This window comes from Mya arenaria, chromosome 1, assembly GCF_026914265.1.
Source record: "Mya arenaria isolate MELC-2E11 chromosome 1, ASM2691426v1".
In the NCBI taxonomy this organism is placed as follows: domain Eukaryota; kingdom Metazoa; phylum Mollusca; class Bivalvia; order Myida; family Myidae; genus Mya; species Mya arenaria.
Window position 1 is genome coordinate 12,688,961 of NC_069122.1, and position 19,493 is coordinate 12,708,453.

General features: G+C 36.4%; 1 protein-coding gene across 1 annotated transcript in view; it reads right to left on the reverse strand.

Moving 5' to 3' along the window:
- Window positions 1-19,493, reverse strand: part of LOC128236452 (uncharacterized) — a 60,216-nt gene that overhangs the window by 28,707 nt on the left and 12,016 nt on the right. The gene's annotated exons all lie outside the window — the stretch shown is intronic.

Sequence of the window (19,493 nt, forward strand, 5' to 3'; positions counted from 1 at the left end):
AATATCAACATTACTTGAAGTGTATTTTACAAATCTTTGATGAGTCCCTTTAAACTATCCCTTCTGTCATTTTCTGAAATGAAATGTTAGTTTTTAACTTATTTATTTTAGAACGATTGTGAAACAAGTTATTCAACATTATATTAATCACTCTTGTTGGCATGATATTACGCCAGAGTGTGATGTGGTGTTGAGGGAGAAACTGGAGTACCCGGGGGAAACCCAATTATCCGGCTTGGTGACCACAAACCAAGCTCACAGACTGGGTATCAAACCTGTTTTGACTAGGTATAAAGCAAGTGTGCTAACCGGACAACTGAACTCACACAAATTTGAAATTTGCAAGAAAAGTTGTCAATGTAATAACATATATCATTATTATTGTTATTATTATTATTATTATACAACATATACAATTTTTATAATTATTATCATCATTACATCATCATCATTATCAGCGCAGGCAAATATTGGTGGGGCATATTTTGGCCAGGGCAGAATATGTATCTAAGAATTTACACTATTCCAGTACTATTTTTCTTACAAAATTTACTAAATTTGCCTAATTTAAGAAATGTCACATTACTCTTGGAACTCACACAAATTTGACACCAACAAGTGACTTAACAAGACAAGAATTATTATAAAGAAATTTGAAGCACAATCTCATGTTCACAGGAAATACGATTATCTTTTTTTCTTCCCAATCAGCAGAAATATTTTCACTTGATTTTCCTCAATTTTCCTTGACAAAGCATGAAAACCTGCTATAACTTGCAAGAACTGAGAATTAAGATTGCTGACTGTTGTGTTGTTGTTCCATGGCTGTAGTCAAGCAGGCTGAGAGCAAAAAAAGCCTAAAAGCCTCTAATTTTAATGTTACTTAGAGCGTTTTCGCTTTTACTTTCCCATGCCAAACAACCAGGACACAAAAGTTTGGTGAGTCACCAAGGAACTGTGAGTCATATGGAGCTTTTTCCAATGTGGCCTTGTTTTCTCCTGGTAATGGATTACATCACTGCCATAGCATGCTTTTCTCTTTGAGAGGACCAGCAAAAACGGACCTTTACTTGCCATGCACTACAAGAAAAATGCCAATATCTACCCAAGCCATGACTTCACTAAAAGCAACCTTGGTGATTTATTTTAAAAAATTTAACAAAGGAGAAATCAATCATTAAATAACTGTAGAAATTAGAATCAACTTATTGGAGAAATTGATTGTGAACTAACTGAGAAAGTTGACCTCCAACAGCTGGAGAAATAGACCATCAATGAAATGGAGCAGTTGACCCCACCATTGAAATGGAGCGCTTGACCCCATTAATGAAATGGAGCAGTTGACCCCATTAATGATATGGAGCAGTTGACCCCATTAATGAAATGGAGCAGTTGACCTCATTAATGAAATGGAGAAGTTGACCCCTCCATTAAAATGGAGAAGTTGACCCCTCCATTGAAATGGAGCAGTTGACCAACAACAAACTGGAAAAATTGCCCATCAACTTACTGGAGATTAACTTACAGGAGATGCTGACCATCAACTTACTGGAGTTATTGCAAACCAACATAAGTCGACCACCAACTAACTGATAAAGTTGACCACCAAATAACTGATGAAGTTGACCACCAACTAACTGATGAAGTTGATCACCAACTGACTGATGAAGTTGACCACCAACTGACTGGTGAAGTTGACCACCAACTGAGTGGTGATTGTTCACCAACTGACTGATGAAGTTGACCACCAACTGAATGATGAAGTTGACCACCAACTGACTGGTGAAGTTGACCACCAACTGACTGGTGAAGTTGACCACCAACTAACTGATGAAGTTGACCATCAACCAAATGGAGAAAATGCCCACCAACCGAAATTGACCATGAGCTAACTGGAGTAGAAAAAACTGAAGAACTTTTGATCAGTCAACTAACTAGAGAGGTTGACCACCCACTAACTAAAGAAGTTGACCACCAACCAACTGGAGAATATGACCACCAACTAACTGGAAAAGTCGACCACCAACTAACTGGAGAATATGACCACCAGCTAACTGGAAAAGTCGACCACCAACTAACTGGAGACAATAACCACCAACTAACTAGAGAAATTGACCACCAACTAACAGGAGAAATTGACCACCAAATAACAGGAGAAATTGACCACCAACTAACTGATGAAGTTGACCATCAACCAAATGGAGAAAATGCCCACCAACTGCAAAAAAATAACACAAACAACCCGAACTTCCATGAAACCATGTCAGAATAAGAGCACTTGATATGGATGTAAATTTATCTCAGTTAACCAAGGGGCATTACTCAAGAGGTAATGTAGTCAGAGTGATCTGACATCCATTTTGTGGTTCAGACATTGTGAATAAATTTCATAAGCTTATCAGATTCTTGAAAAGTGCTTCAAATGATGCAGTTTGTCTTAAGCTTAACAGATTCAGTAGTGATCAACAAATATCATATTTGAGTGAATCATACATTATTTAAAAAATCATTTTTAATGCCACTACCTAAAATCCAAATTCCAGAAATTATAAACAAAATTTTCTGATACAAAGACATTTATTCCAAGCACAGCTCATATCAATACAGCTTAAAGAGAAGTAGTTAACTGCTGGTGCAGGCGCTCTTTGATCATTTTTCCAATAAGCCTGATGGGAAACATGTGCAGGTTTCTGTGTATGGCATTCTCTTGTTAAACTCATTACTGCCAATCTATCAAGGGCTATAACAAGTGGTAAATGAGTTGCAGAGTTATCTTATCATTTACTTATCGTCATTGCAACAGATAACACAAGCATAAGCCTATGACTTCTCAAGCCGGCAAGTGAAGGGTTTGGATTTGCCATAGATTTAGAAATTAACAAATTCATGTTATTATGTCCCAGATTTTATAGTCAATCTGGATTGGAATCCAATTAAGCATGTGGTGTGATTTCCCAACTAAACAAATTTCCTCAGTTGCATTGGTCACATAATGTATGTCTATAACAGAGGTCGAAATATGCAGTCTGTACTGGTAAAATACCTTCAGGACTAATTTGAGCATATCAATGGTACAGCATGATGATTTCTTATTGCCAGCACATACTAGTATTAGGATCCAGGCTTGTGTTAGTTTATTTTTGGTGTTGGTATTTGTGTATGTGTTTTATGTTTGTATCTATATTTCAAGGTTGTTTGCCTTGTGCCCTAAACAGGGAGTATTTTTGAATTTTCGACTACTAGGCTTTTCCCTGTATTTTTCATTGTACTGATTGTTGTTCACAAAATAATTGACATCAGACACTCAGTTATAAGTACCTGGTGAAAATTTGGAAATGAAGATGGTATGGGAATCCTTTGGAAAGCACTTGCTATAGGTGTGGGACACCACTGACTTTAAGTGTAGGAAAGGACAGTGAGCATGGTGAAAGAGGGTGGTACATCAGGAAAGAAACACATCATTCTTATATTCAGATATTTTTCAATATGATTTTCTTTGGAAATATGAAGTGTTATATATAATTATTTTCTAACTAATAAAGTAATGAAACATTATGTGCACTTGAGCATGTACACATTCATGTCAAAGTTGTAATTGAGTATTAACGTTATTTGAAAAATCTCTGATCAAACTTGAACCTGTGCTAGATTTTTTCATTAAATCAAGGGAGACAATTTGTTCCTTGAGTTTCGCTTCTTTTAAAACACACACTGTCATATTTGAATCTATTGATGTTTCAGGTTCCTTTCACATCCATCTACAATGTTCATAGTGTAATGAAAAGTAATTTCATGTGCTTAAACAATGCATTTCAAGGAAGACAATTTAGGAACAGTGGGCTAAAGAGTTATGGTTCTTATTATGTGCAAGTGTCAAACATGTATTGCCATATATTACTCCCATTCACATTTTTAGTATAATTTTGTACAATGATTCAGCATTTCTTTAACCAAGGGAAGTAATCTGGTAACATTGAGTCAAAGAGTTATGATTCTTGTACTACACACATATTCACAATCAGTGATAGTTTTGGCGCAATTTACTGCCTTATAAAGGCTGTTTCCCCTTATGAAAAAATGTACATTAAGTCATTTTTCCTAAAAATTGATAATTTCTTCCCAATTTGATAAATGCAGATTATCTTAATGAATTAAAAAGGCAATGACATTCTTGAAGAATAAATTAAATCTTAACAAAAATAACTATTTCACAGCATTATTTATGCATAACAATGTGAAACATGTATATTTGCCATTATATTAGCTTTTTTGGCCTGATTTTGTACTTTTCCCAATGTCACCATTTTTCCAATTTGCAGGGTACAGGCAGTAAAAATAAATAGTAAAAAAATCACTGACATTGTTACAATTATATTGATGCACATTTGCAGGCCCTTAATTATTGCATTATGCTTTTGTACACGCAATTTTAAACCAGTACAAGAAACCATACAATTACGAGTTTGCCAGTTCTTAAATCTCTGGTCAGAGTCTTTTCTTCTCCAACTAAGACATTGTTGTCCCTGCAATTTTCTCTCAAAAATAGATTTTCTCTCTTGGAATAAAAATGCAAACTCGCAATTACGGCCTGGCTGTCAAAGTGTGCAGCAAGTGACCTGATTAAATTACATTTTATTGTCAGGAAATCGGGAAAGCCTAGGAATATATTTGTCATTCCAAAATCTGTTTATTTTGGTGACTCACGCACTACCAGTGCAGATTTCTTTTGCCTTTTTCTCCAGGAATTGGAATGGCCTATCTAATAATTTCTTGCAGAATTCATTGGAAAGTCCGCTTAATGTAAAGGCTAATATCGGGTGAAGAAAAAAAATAATGGCAATTTTATTTTGCTGCATTGCAAGGAAATTGGAGTAAGATTGTCAGTGTGTGACAACATAACAATGATTCATTAAGCACCTTTTCATGACACATGCCATTATCGTTAGTGTGTACGTGTCTTTGTGCCAGTCCTTAGATTGCAATAAGTGCAGTTAGGTAAAATAATCATTTATCTAAAGTTGGAGTAAGATATCAAATATAGAAAGAGCAGTTTCAATTATAATATAATGATTGGTTCAGACATTGTATGATCAAAAGTGATTAAATCTAAGAAGTTAATGAGTTCTTCAGTTTAAATATGTATTGTAATACAAACCCTTTGCTCATGAATGCATGGACTAACCCGGCTTTGCTCATGAATGCATGGACTAACCCGGCTTTGCTCATGTATGCATGGACTAACCCGGCTTTGCTCATGTATGCATGGACTAACCCGGCTTTGCTCATGTATGCATGGACTAACCCGGCTTTGCTCATGAATGCATGGACTAACCCGGCTTTGCTCATGTATGCATGGACTAACCCGGCTTTGCTCATGTATGCATGGACTAACCCGGCTTTGCTCATGTATGCATGGACTAACCCGGCTTTGCTCATGAATGCATGGACTAACCCGGCTTTGCTCATGTATGCATGGACTAACCCGGCTTTGCTCATGTATGCATGGACTAACCCGGCTTTGCTCATGAACGCATGGACTAACCCGGCTTTGCTCATGAATGCATGGACTAACCCGGCTTTGCTCATGAATGCATGGACTAACCCGGCTTTGCTCATGAATGCATGGACTAACCCGGCTTTGCTCATGTATGCATATGAACTAACCCGGCTTTGCTCATGAATGCATGGACTAACCCGGCTTTGCTCATGAATGCATGGACTAACCCGGCTTTGCTCATGAACGCATGGACTAACCCGGCTTTGCTCATGAATGCATGGACTAACCCGGCTTTGCTCATGAATGCATGGACTAACCCGGCTTTGCTCATGAACGCATGGACTTACCTGGCTTTGCTCATGAATGCATGGACTAACCCGGCTTTGCTCATGAATGCATGGACAAACAAATCATTGCTGACATACTTTTGCAAATGCAAGCATTTGCAAACCCACCTTTGCTGAAAACGATATCACCCTTTGCTGACAAATCCACCTTGGTTTATGCACGTATGGACAAAACCCTCCTTTGCTGACAAACTCACCTTTCGCATGCATGCATTGATAAAGCTAAATTTGCTGCCAAACCACCCTTTGTGCCCATGCAAATAGGACAAACCCACTTTTGCAGATGAGTGCATGGACAAATCCACCTTTGTTTACAATTTCACCTTTGCTTCTACATTCATGGACATATCTACATTTGCTGCCATATCACCCTATGCCCATGCATTTAGGGCAATACTACCGTATTATATCATGCATAGGACGCCCTTTTTTACCCCCAATTCTCGTCTTAAAAATTGCTTGCGTCCTTTCTATGCTATTAGAATTTCATCTGTTTTTTTCCAAGTCCATTTCAGGTCCAAAATATCGGACCGGGGAGGAACGCGGTAATAGTAAGTATCTGTAATGCGTCACCGAAGAGAACAACTGACATAGGTAAAATCACGCAAGTTAACACACGCAGAAATATATTGAATGTTTACTTTAAAATGATTTATTGAGAAATAAATTGAAAACAAACATGAGTGTTTACTTTTTTACAAAAGGGACGCTACTCACAAAAACTCGATGTGAGTCAGCACTTTAACTGGATTTAGTTATAACGGCAACGGAAATCGGGAAAGAAGGTAAATATCAATTTATCTTTGTTCATGATTTTAATGTTTCGATATTTTACAAAACATTTTGTTGTATCTTACTGTTTTAAAAAAATAATAAAGGAATTTGCATAACGCAAAGTAGCATTATTGTCACTATCAAATCCTTTCAAATGTGTGAAAAACACCTGATGTCTGTCATTAGAAAAACATCAATAGAACAAACTATTAAGATGGTAATACCGTATGGTAGTTTGTTCGCACTTTACCCGTAGTGCCTTCCGCTGGCAAGGATAATTACCAACACACATTAATTATGCCTGACATGCTTTAATCCGCGCAGCGACAAGCCTTATCAAAACAATCATCAGTTTTGACAATACACAGTTTTGCAACGGTTGCAACAGTTGACTGTCATTCAGAAGGCATGTCGGTACTATTGCAACGGTTGACTGTCAGTCAGAAGGCGTGTAGGGACTATTATACTTTTATCATTGTTGTGTACACTAAATTACCGAAATATGATGATTATTATCGAAATACACAAGCCAGCTATCGAAATATGCCTTATATACAATTTTTTTTTTTACTTCGATATATGTTATAAATACTTGACCAACCTCAATTTTTCGGCTCTGATTTTGACATTTTTCTGCTGCGTCCTATCTTTTATATTAAGGGTTTTTACCCGTTTTTTTTCAACTATTTTTTTGCCTGCGTCCTATCTATGCTAGCGTCCTATACGTGATATAATACGGTACTTTTGCATATGAGTGCATGGAAAAATCCACCTTTGATGACAATTCCACCTTTGCTTGTACATACATGGACAGATCCACAATTGCTGCCAAGTCAACCTTTCCTCAAGCACACATGGACAAAACGACTTGCTGAATAACTACATATACAACTGCCGAAAATGTTGTCTGCTATGCTTCTCTATAAATAAATCACAGCAATGAGACAAGCTGTTAAAAATGTACTATAAAATGGTTTATGTTTCATCTTAAAGCGTGCTCAGGAAAGACAAACATTTATTTCCGTACCTTAAAATGTTTCTTATGTGTTTCATCTTAAAGCGTGCTCAGGAAAGACAAACATTTATTTTCGTACTTAAAAATGTTTCTTATGTGTTTCAAAACATGTCATCATTAAAATTTTAACAACGTACGATTAACTAAACAATTTTATTAACTACTCGGCCTCATATGTCAAACCAAAAAAAGGTTGTTCCATTTAGGTCACCCCTTCCAGGGGGTGCCAAAAAACTTTTGTTCATTCACAGATTGATAAACTCGCATTGGCTCATATTTGAATCTACAGAACAAACTTTGGTTACAAAACACTCAAGCTGGCATGGACAGATATGAATTGATATGGAATCTTAATCTGATTGTAGAAGTATTATATATATACTGGAGCATTCGGAACTCCTTGGCCATTTTATCGAAAACAACCTCGGATGTATGCCGGTACATCAGTTGAAGTAGTTCGTAAATTTTTGAATAATATCATTCATTAAATGTAGTGTTTAAGAGTTGTATTTATTGGTCTCAGTTTAAATTGATTGCCAGTGAAGTGTTTTATTGCAAACATAATTAAGATTCCCAAGAGTTAAGTCATACAGTTTAACTGCTAAATAAGATTACTACGCGATCTATTTGCAGCGGACTTAAACAGACCAGTTTTGAAGTATGTAAATCGTCCAAATACATCAGAGGTTGTTTTTGAAAAAATGGCCGAGGAGCTCTGAATAATACTGGAGATGATTTAGTGTCTAAGTTTAACCAATGATATTGCCTCACTATAATAATTAACCATTGCACACATGCTGGGTTGCATGAAAAAAAGAAGCAAATATAATTGTTCAAGTGAAGTAGGTGTTTTATTCATTAAGAAGCATATTTAGAAGAATTAATTAGGTAAGCTGAGTATTTTATGTGTCTTGACAGGTGTAATGAAAGTGATTGGCTAGATGCCCATGGACTATCATAAAGAAGGCATTTTTATTGCAACAGCTATCCTAAGCCTGTCATGTAAGACTAGCTGTTTGCTAAAAACAGAGGCAATCCAAATGGATAAAAAGTTGAGGTTTCTGAAAACATTTTAATATTTTTGAAAATATTCTTTTTCCCTGAATGTGTTCATACATCTCCGCTCTTCAATGAAACTACAGGTGCATTTATTTTTTTGGCTTTCTTACTAGAAAAAAAGTTCAGCTGTATTCCAGGTTTATTGGGCAATGGGCAAAAGCTTTCTGAGATACCAGAGTGATAGAACTCCTGTCTTTGGAGATTGTTGGGCAATTGAACTTGTATGTATGTATCTAGAAAAGCATAAATTGGGATGATGTTTTTAAAAACTTTGATATCAAAAACAAAAGAAACAAAATACCAAGCCCTAGATACATTTTTCAGTTATTGTTTGGAAACAGATTTTCAGCTCAAGGTTACTATGACCTTGACCTTTGATCCCCTGACCTCAAAATCAATATGGTTCAGCTACTGGTCATGACCAATATGCCTATTAAGTTTGAGGTCACTGGGCCTTAACATTCTTCAGTTATTGATTGGAAATATTTTTTAATTTTTTTTTGCTCTGTGTTACCGTGACCTTGACTCACTGATATCAAAATTGATAATGTTCATCTTCTGGCCATGACCAACCTGCTTAACAAGTTTGAGTTCCCTAGACCTAAAGTATATTACAATAATTGATCACAGACTGTGGAAAGGACAGACAGTCCGGTTACTATGTATGCTGCCCTGTTGGGGCATAAAAATGAATTTCAGTTTGGTATGCCTTTAATGCACATCAATATTTTTAAGAAATTAATTATAGAGCAAGAAATATATTTGAGTAATTACTCAGAGATCATAAAGTTGCCCTCAAATGCTTAATGCATAATAAATTTCCCTATTTAGATATACCAGACAACATATTTTATTTTGTTCTTAAATATTAATAAGTAAAAACATAAATCAGAATTTGCAATTTTCATAATTTAATTTATTTCGTAGATAAATTCAATAATTTACTCATCACTTATATATCTTAGTGAAACTTGGGCCGTAATTTATGAAATGATGGGTAAAATTCAAAGAATAAAATAAAGAATTTATTGGGTGTATGTGCTTTAAGGTTTCTTCAAAGAGAAAAACTGATAATAAATCAATTACATTTTTATTGTTTAATTCTAAAATGTAGTTTCTTTCACAAAGCTCTCAAGATTTGCAGCATACTAAAATTGTTCCTTCTTCAATTATGTACTAACAATGTCAATAAAACAATATCCAAGCTAAAGCTCATTATAGATGAGTCAAACAGAAATCTGCCATCATTTACTGAAATACCTGATATAATCATTGTAGTGATTTATTAGGGACATGTCATGGTGTTAAATAAATTATAAGCCATGGCATGGTGGGGGGCATGGACCTACAGCATTGTGGAAAAGAAGTAAATGTATCAGAGGAATAAAGCTTTGATGGGAGTACCTGCTTTGTGGACTGTTATACTGCTAGCAGATGACAAGCCTTGTCCATTTTTCCCAGTTTGTCAGGGACATATAGGGCATCACTCAGCAATTAAAAAAGCAAGAGTTAAAGGGACTAGACACCTGGCCCCAATTTCTCGACACTTCTTAAGTCCCTTATAAAAGGATTAAGCTAATCTCACTATTTTTGTTGTTCTATAAAATGTGCTATATTAACTTCTTCAAGAATTTTTAGAAATTATGTCGGAATAATCTGTATGATTATCAGAATAAACCATTTTTCATTTATCAAAATCCATTTTCAGTATGTATTTTGGCTAACTGAAATAAGCGACTTAAGCCTGTTAAGCTTAAGAAGTTTCGAGAAATTGGGGCCAGGTGATTGCAAGAAAAATTAATATTGTCAAAAACCTTTTTGCATATTTTTTTCTTATTTGTAATTTACTGGGTCTGTCTACCACGTAAACCTTTGTTAATTTAAAATACAGCAATATATGTATCTGTACTTAATAGGGATGCAAATCAATGGCAAAATAGATATTCGAATATTCGGTAATTCTTTTGATCGAATATTTGAATTTTCGATTACCGTAATACATATTTTAAAAGATGTAGTAAACTACTACTATTATTCGCTAAAGTAATAGCCGGGGCATTTTAACCCTATTTTGTCATAGCCGGTACGCGCGGCGGACCCTGATTTTCCCCTCCATTTTCAGGAAGAAAAAAGCAATACATTACTAACAGACAAACAACAAAATCGAATAATTCAATGCCGCTGCTTTTTGTAAACAATGTGAAATTAGATGGATTCCTAGTCAAACAGTGTTTTGTGCCAATGGAGGGTCTTTCCATAGGATAATCAGCCTCGTTCTCAGATTGACCTCTCAACTAACTAATTATAACTATGGAAAACCCAAACAAACTCGGGAACTAGTAAAATAGTAAAACGAAAACATAAGTGGTTTGGACTCATCTGTTGTACAAAAATAGAGGAAGTATATACTTAAATCCATTTCAAAGCACGAAATTGTATCAAAAGATGGAAACAGTTTAAAGCACATATATGCAACAACCTTATTGTAGCACAATATTAATACATTATTGTGGCATTCATATCATCACCTCGATTTGAGCTATGTTGCACAGCATAATTTGCAGCCAAGACAACACATCGGTGTTAAAGCCGATCCCTAGCCAGTTATTGTGTATGTAAGCTTATTTATACTCGCACTCGGGCCTTGCCAATTTGGAGAGTGCTCCGTTAAGATTGTTAGTCATTTTAGGTTTAAGAGCATAGTGCACAGACAGAATGTTACCCTGGTTTGAGCTACCTTGGTTCTTTAACGTGCACCAGTGTACAGCACTGTCACACGGGACCCCCATTTAACGTTCCTCCCGGAAGATGACCGGTTATTGTAAAAGTAGGGGGCTTTTTATAGTACCCGACGATATGTCCACATTAAGCGAGCGTAACTAGTCATCACATTCACACCTCTGGCATTAGGCGCCAATTGTTGTAAAAACAAGATAAACAAACTTTATAAACAAAATCAGTGATGAAGGCAAAATGTGTTTTATTTTCTTAATTTAACTTTTTTTCGAATATTCGAATACCAATTTTGACATTCGAATACCAAACGTTTGATCAAATATTTGAATATTCGTTTGCATCCCTAGTACTTATCATGTGACTTTCAAATGCTAATTATACACATTATAAACTGGGAAACCATTATGCGCTATTGTAACACATGTTAACTGACAGCTGAGACATCAACAAAAGGTTATTTTTAATCATATAAACTGATGTATTATTGGCCTCATACTAGCTTGTATCTTGTCTTGTCTTGTGGAAATAACGTATTTGCTGACTTCATACCATCTGGTGTCTAGCCCCTTTAAGGCCCTCTCTTCACACCATCTGGTGTCTAGTCCCTTTAAGGCCCTCTCTTCACACCATCTGGTGTCTAGCCCCTTTAAGGACCTCTCTTCACACCATCTGGTGTCTAGCCCCGTTAAGGGCCTCTCTTCACACCATCTGGTGTCTAGCCCCTTTAAGGGCCTCTCTTCACACCATCTGGTGTCTAGCCCCTTTAAGGGCCTCTCTTCACACCAGCTGGTGTCTAGCCCCTTTAAGGGCCTCTCTTCACACCATCTGGTGTCTAGCCCCTTTAGGGATATCTCTTCACACCATTTGGTGTCTAGCCCCTTTAGGGACCTCTCTTCACACCATCTGGTGTCTAGCCCCTTTAGGGACCTCTCTTCACACCATCTGGTGTCTAGCCCCGTTAAGGGCCTCTCTTCACACCATCTGGTGTCTAGTCCCTTTAAGGACCTCGTTTCTTTAAGGACCTCTCTTCACACCATCTGGTGTCTAGCCCCTTTAAGGACCTCTCTTCACACCATCTGGTGTCTAGCCCCTTTAGGGGTCTCTCTTCACAGCATCTGGTGTCTAGCCCCTTTAGGGACCTCTCTTCACAGCATCTGGTGTCTAGCCCCTTTAAGGGCCTCTCTTCACACCATCTGGTGTCTAGCCCCTTTAAGGCCCTCTCTTCACACCATCTGGTGTCTAGCCCCTTTAGGGGTCTCTCTTCACAGCATCTGGTGTCTAGTTCCTTTAAGGACCTCTCTTCACAGCATCTGGTGTCTAGTCCCTTTAAGGACCTCTCTTCACACCATCTGGTGTCTAGCCCCTTTAAGGACCTCTCTTCACACCATCTGGTGTCTAGCCCCTTTAAGGCCTCTCTTCACAGCATCTGGTGTCTAGTCCCTTTAAGGACCTCTCTTCACAGCATCTGGTGTCTAGTCCCTTTAAGGACCTCTCTTCACACCATCTGGTGTCTAGCCCCTTTAAGGACCTCTCTTTACAGCATCAAGGCGCAAACAGTATTTGTTTGGTTGTTGTTGATAAAATTTTAAATAAGACAAAATCTGACACGACCGACAATATGTTATATATTTTAATGTTAAAATAAAGATTTCAACAAGATTTTCAGCTTACTAAAACTATTCCTGTAGGTCAATTATGTGTCTAAGCAATTTGCACTAACATTTATTTATGTTTTTAGAACCGATATACAAGTCAAAGCTCATTATAGATGAGTCAAACATGAAATTCTGCCATAACTTACTGAAATACCTGATATAATCATTGAAGTGATTTATTGGGAACATGTCATAATGTTTCATAAATTCATTACCATGGCTTGTTGGGGGGGGGCATGGACCTACAGCATTGTGGAATAACAGAGAGGGTATCAGAGGAATTAAGCTGTAACGAGTGTATGGGCTTTGTGGCCTGCAACCCTACAAGCAGAAGCCAACCCTTGTCCCTTTTTCACTGATTGTCAATGACTACTACCGGTAATCAGGTATCACCCTTTCATTATTAAGCAATAGTCATGTGCATCACTACATACACATGCATTGTCTTTTGCCACATAGTACTAAGTTTCATAATACACTAACAACATTACAGCTATCACAATTCCACAAGATACCTATTTTTCATTTTTTTAAAAGACAGCAATAACACTATGTAAAGCCATTGTCGGATACCCTTCCGATACACTACTATGTTATGCTTCGTTGTGTACTGTTGGTGATCTTGCTACAAAAATCTTGCAATCATGAATAATTCATCAGTCAGTTTAATTGGTTCCTTACGGTACCAGATGCTTTGCTGTAGAAAAATGTTCTAGCAAAAGCCAGGATTGAACCGGGTCTGCCAGTTTTGTCAGCATCCAGACCACATGGTCACGGAGGCTACTGAAACGATTCGGGTTATTGAAGAGTATTTTAATCGTAACATGCAAATTCATTGGAAGAAGAGTTGTCTGTCCTGCCTCATGCATAATCCATGAAAACGATATTTTGTCAGTCAAATGTCCCAAAGTATTTATGAAGCATATCATAATCAAGTCACGGTTGCCGATGATGATGTAAAGCATGCTTTCCCTTGATAAAACCAAACTGGTGAAAACCCCCTTACTCTGTCAGAAATTGAAAGATCACAGCAACAGTGCAAACAGAGGGGTAAATTGTCTGTTAAAGATATATCATATTTACAAATCACCAAACACATTAAAACTACAGGCACAAATTTCATGAAGAAAAGCAGACTGCCCTGGGGTTATAACTCTTACACACCTGGGAAAAGTCAATGTGAAGATGATGGATAAATAGTGTCTGTCTGCCTCGAATATATTGGAAATAAAGATTACAGAAAAACAGCAACCTTAATCCATTGTCTGAGTCATTGTATGTCGGAGTTGCAGATAAGGTATGTTTTTGCGTTAGTACGCAATTATTTTAAAAATCGAAATAATAAGAGACATTCATTGTTCATTGATTAAACGCTACGGTAATAGAAACTTAAAATACTCATTGATAATTGAGAGATAATCAATTTATTGCTATGGTGTGAAGTAACACTCAATGACGTTGGACAATTATTATCTGTAACTCCGTCATGTCATGAAATCATTCAATAAGGTCAAACAGCAGCAACTCTGGCATCACAATATATCTTTACAACATGAGTGCTGCTAGGGGAACACCATCACTCACCTTTTTTTATTCAAGCCACAGGGACATTATTCTCAATAATAAATAAATAAAGGCTTAAGGGCCTTGCTATGCAATTGCGTATAGTGATAACATGTGTCCTCATTTGCAAGTGAATATTGTTACTAGTAAACGAGATATGGCCATTTTTTTGCAGGAAACAGTAGAGATTGACACGAAGGCTTTCTCAACACTTTTATTCTTTTTCTTTGAAATGCAGACCAGCTTACACAGTCAAGCATCCCAACAAGGTCAGAAAGCATACACTCTTGACACACACCAAAGGTCAGAAAGCAGTTGCTGTGACATCACAAAAAAGGTCAAAAAGGAGGAACTCTGACATAACAATTCCAACTTCACTAGTCATAACATTACCTGTAGACAGAGAAAGACAAAACTCGTGGGAAAAGGAGCAGACATCAGAACAGCTGTCAGAAAACAGGACAAAAAATGAGGAAACCTGCCGATCTGCCAACCACAAAAGCCATTATCAGACAGGTAAATACATCTATCATTATTACTTAATCTACCTGGGACCCATTGCATTAAAACTGTTTTATCATAGGTAAGCTTTTATCATAATTATGTTCAAGGTCATGTGAAGGCTTAAAGATGAACTTCAGATTCTCTTTAAAAACATTCCATAATACAATTTAAAAGAAATTCAGTCAAGTTTCCCTCAGAGAATTATTTTTTATTTTGATATCTTTCTCTCTATTTCAAATATAATTCAAGATGATATTTTATTATGATTACCTTTTAAAAACAGTTGAATGGTTTATGACAACAATAATAAATATCTGTGTCATATAACAATGGATGTAATTTTATATCTTGTTAAATTTTTATCATTTTTATCATTCCATTTTATTCAAAATATAGGCATTTATTATCCAAAATAATTAATTATTCAGGATAAAAACTCATAACTTTAATTTTGATTCCTCAGAGCATAAAACATAAAGACAAATATCATGTATGCCAGAATTTAAACAGTTGTCAAGTTTCCTTTTCTGAAACAGAATTTAATTCAATGCAAAAACAGGAAAGAAATTTAAAATGGAAGTTGATAAAAAAAAGTGACAAATAACAAGCTTAATGTGGAACAAAAAAAATCCACACTTTTCTTCTGAATTGTCATCGAAATCACTTTTTAAGACAGAAAAGTGCGAGCCTGAGAATGCGCAAAAGACATTTAACACAGATTATGGGTAATTTGTCTCAGCAGGTCGAAATGCCAGACACTTTAAACCCCCGCATACAGACAGCACTTATCATGTAAGTATTAATCCTGCAAGTCTTACTAATTTACTAACTTCTTTGATGGTTATTTGCTAAGAAATTGCAGCATAATCAAAAACAATAGACACCCCACCCTCAAGCACCCAGGACTCATGCCAGAATAGTTATGAAAAGGTGTTTAATTCACCAGGTGAAATCTGACATCATTCAGAGAAATATTCGGTAGATGGCTTTTCATGCTGGTATAGAGCAACTTTCCCAGGAACTGTTTGTCTGGGAGACACCTCTGCTGCATGATATAATTAAAGATATTCAACTCCAGACTTTCTCAAATGTAATAGGGTTTTAATATAATATTCACTGAAAAGATTACAAACCCTACAATGCAACAAAACCATGTTTTCAATTTGTGACGAAAAAATTTGGGCAAATGAAAGTGTTTAGTTCCTGCGAGACGCTAGGCTGTAGGATGAAATTTTAAAGGGATTATCTCAAATATGGGTTTTAATTTAATGTTCAATTAAGATTTAAGTAACCCTGCAATGCCACGAAACCTGGTTTCCAATTTATGACATTAATGTATTGTGCAAATCAAAGTTTTAAGTCAATGGGAGACACCATTTCTGCATGATGAAATATTAAAGGGACTTTCTCAAATGTTTAAGGGTTCTGATTAAATGTTCAATAAAACAATTACAAACCCTGTAATGCCAAAAATCAAGATTTCCAATTTGTGACATCACAGTATTGTACAAAGCAAAGTTAATAGTATGTATCTAGATACAAGCAGTGACCTTGACCCATAAAATAATATTACATGAAACCCATTACCCCCAAATACAATCCTAAGGGACGTTATTCTCCATATCAGCTTGCCTGTACCAAAGTAAACAACCAATATGTACAACCATTTGCCTCTGTTCATACATAAAAGTGACCTTGATCTTGAAACCATGAATCATTATCATGCAGCATAATCATAGGTAAAAGACACCCCACCCTGACGCCCTTGAGGACTTGTGCCAGAATGGGTATTGAAAGGTGTTTAATTCACCAGGTGAATTACCCTCAAATCTGACATTAATGAGAGAACTATTTGGTGGATGGCATCTCCTGCTGGTATAGAGCAACTTTCCCAGGAACTTGTAAGTCTGGGAGACACCACTGCAGCATGAAGAAATATTTAGGTATTCAACTCAGGATTTTTTTGGTAGATGGAATCTCCAGCTGGTTAGTGGAGCAATCAAATACTAAGCTTATTTTTGGGTCTAGTATTTAAGGCAGTGGGGTGAGGTCATGGCAATACACTGGTGCATGTTAAAGAACCAAGGTAGCTCTAACCAGGGTTACATTCTGTCTGTGCACTATGCTCCAAAAAAACTAAAATGACTATAAATGCTTATTGTAGCACTCACCAAAGCCTTGCTCGAGTGTGAGTATAAATAAGCTCACACACACACATACACAACACACACACACACACACGCACGCACGCGCGCACGCACACACACACACACACACACACATGCCAATGTCTGTATGAGGTGTTGGCCAATCAGTGGGTCAATTAAGGGCATGACTCCCACAGAGATGAAATTTGCTACATGTGTACATGAGTTTACCAAGTTTCATAGACATTTCATTCAATGGTTTTCCAGTTGGGCCAATATTTAATTTTTCTTGATGCAAAATTCATTATTATATTTTATGACTTTTATTTTTCCTTGTATTAATTATGAGAGCTGGTCCTAATAGTACTAAATGTGTTTTAGTTAAAATGACATGTTTTTAAGATCACCTAGATTTTTTTCTTAAAACACCACCAACAGAAGACAAGCTTATGAAGAAACTCAAGGAGTAAATAATCTGTGACAGAAATACTCATTACATTATTTGTTTGGAAAGACTTTATACTTATACTTTAGACTTAAATTAATATTATTAAAACTCTTGACCTTCAAAGAGGAAGAAAAATGGAAGCAAAATCAGAAAAACTAAACAGTAAAATTAAAACAAACGACTTGACTGAAAGAGTTAGAATGACTAAAACAACTGAACTGAAACAGTTAGGACGACTACAACAACTGAACGTAAACAGAACGACTACAACAACTGAACTGAAACAGTTGGGACGACTACCACAAATGAACTGAAACAGTTGGTACGACTACAACAACTGAACTGAAACAGTTGGGACAACTACAACAACTGAACTGAAACAGTTGGGACGACTACAACAACTGAACTGAAACAGTTGGGACGACTACAACAACTGAACTGAAACAGAACGACTACAACAACTGAACTGAAACAGTTAGGACGACTACCACAACTAAACTGCAACAGTTGGGACGACTACAACAACTGAACTGAAACAGTTGGGACGACTGCAACAGCTTAACTGAAACAGAACGACAACAACAACTGAACTGAAACAGTTAGGACGACTACCACAACTAAACTGAAACAGTAAGAATTAATACAACAACTGAACTGAAACCGTTAGAATGACAACAACAACTGAACTGAAACCGTCAGAATGACAACAACAACTGAACTGAAACAGTTAGAATGACAACAACAACTGAACTGAAACAGTTAGAATGACAACAACAACTGAACTGAAACAGTAAGAATTAATATAACAACTGAACAGAAACCGTTAGAATGACAACAACAACTGAACTGAAACAGTTAAAATGACAACAACTGAACTGAAACAGTAAGAATTAATACAACAACTGAACTGAAACCGTTAGAATGACAACAACAACTGAACTGAAACAGTTAAAATGACAACAACTGAACTGAAACAGTAAGAATTAATACAACAACTGAACCGAAACAGTTAGAACGACTACAACAACAGAACTGAAACAGTTAGAATTAATACAACAACTGAACTGAACCAGTTAGAACGACTACAACAACAGAACTGAAACAGTTAGAATTAATACAACAACTTAACCGAAACAGTTAGAACGACTACAACAACAGAACTGAAACAGTTAGAACGACTACAACAACTGAACTGAAACAGTAAGAATTAATACAACAACTGAACTGAAACAGTTAGGACGACTACAACAACAGAACTGAAACAGTTAGAACGACTACAACAACTGAACTGAAACAGTTAGAATTAATACAACAACTGAACTGAAACAGTTAGGACGACTACAACAACAGAACTGAAACAGTTAGGATGACTACAACAACTGAACTGAAAAAGTAAAAATTAATACAACAACTGAACTGAAACAGTTAGAACGACTACAACAATAGAACTGAAACAGTTAGAATTAATACAACAACTGAACTAAACAGTTAGGACGACTACAACAACAGAACTGAAACAGTTAGGATGACTACAACAACAGAACTGAAACAGTTAGGATGACTACAACAACAGAACTGAAACAGTTAGGACGACTACAACAACAGAACTGAAACAGTTAGGACGACTACAACAACAGAACTGAAACAGTTAGGATGACTACAACAACTGAACCGAATTGGTTAGAACGACTACAACAACTGAACTGAAACAGTTGGAATGACTACAACAACAGAACTGAAACAGTAAG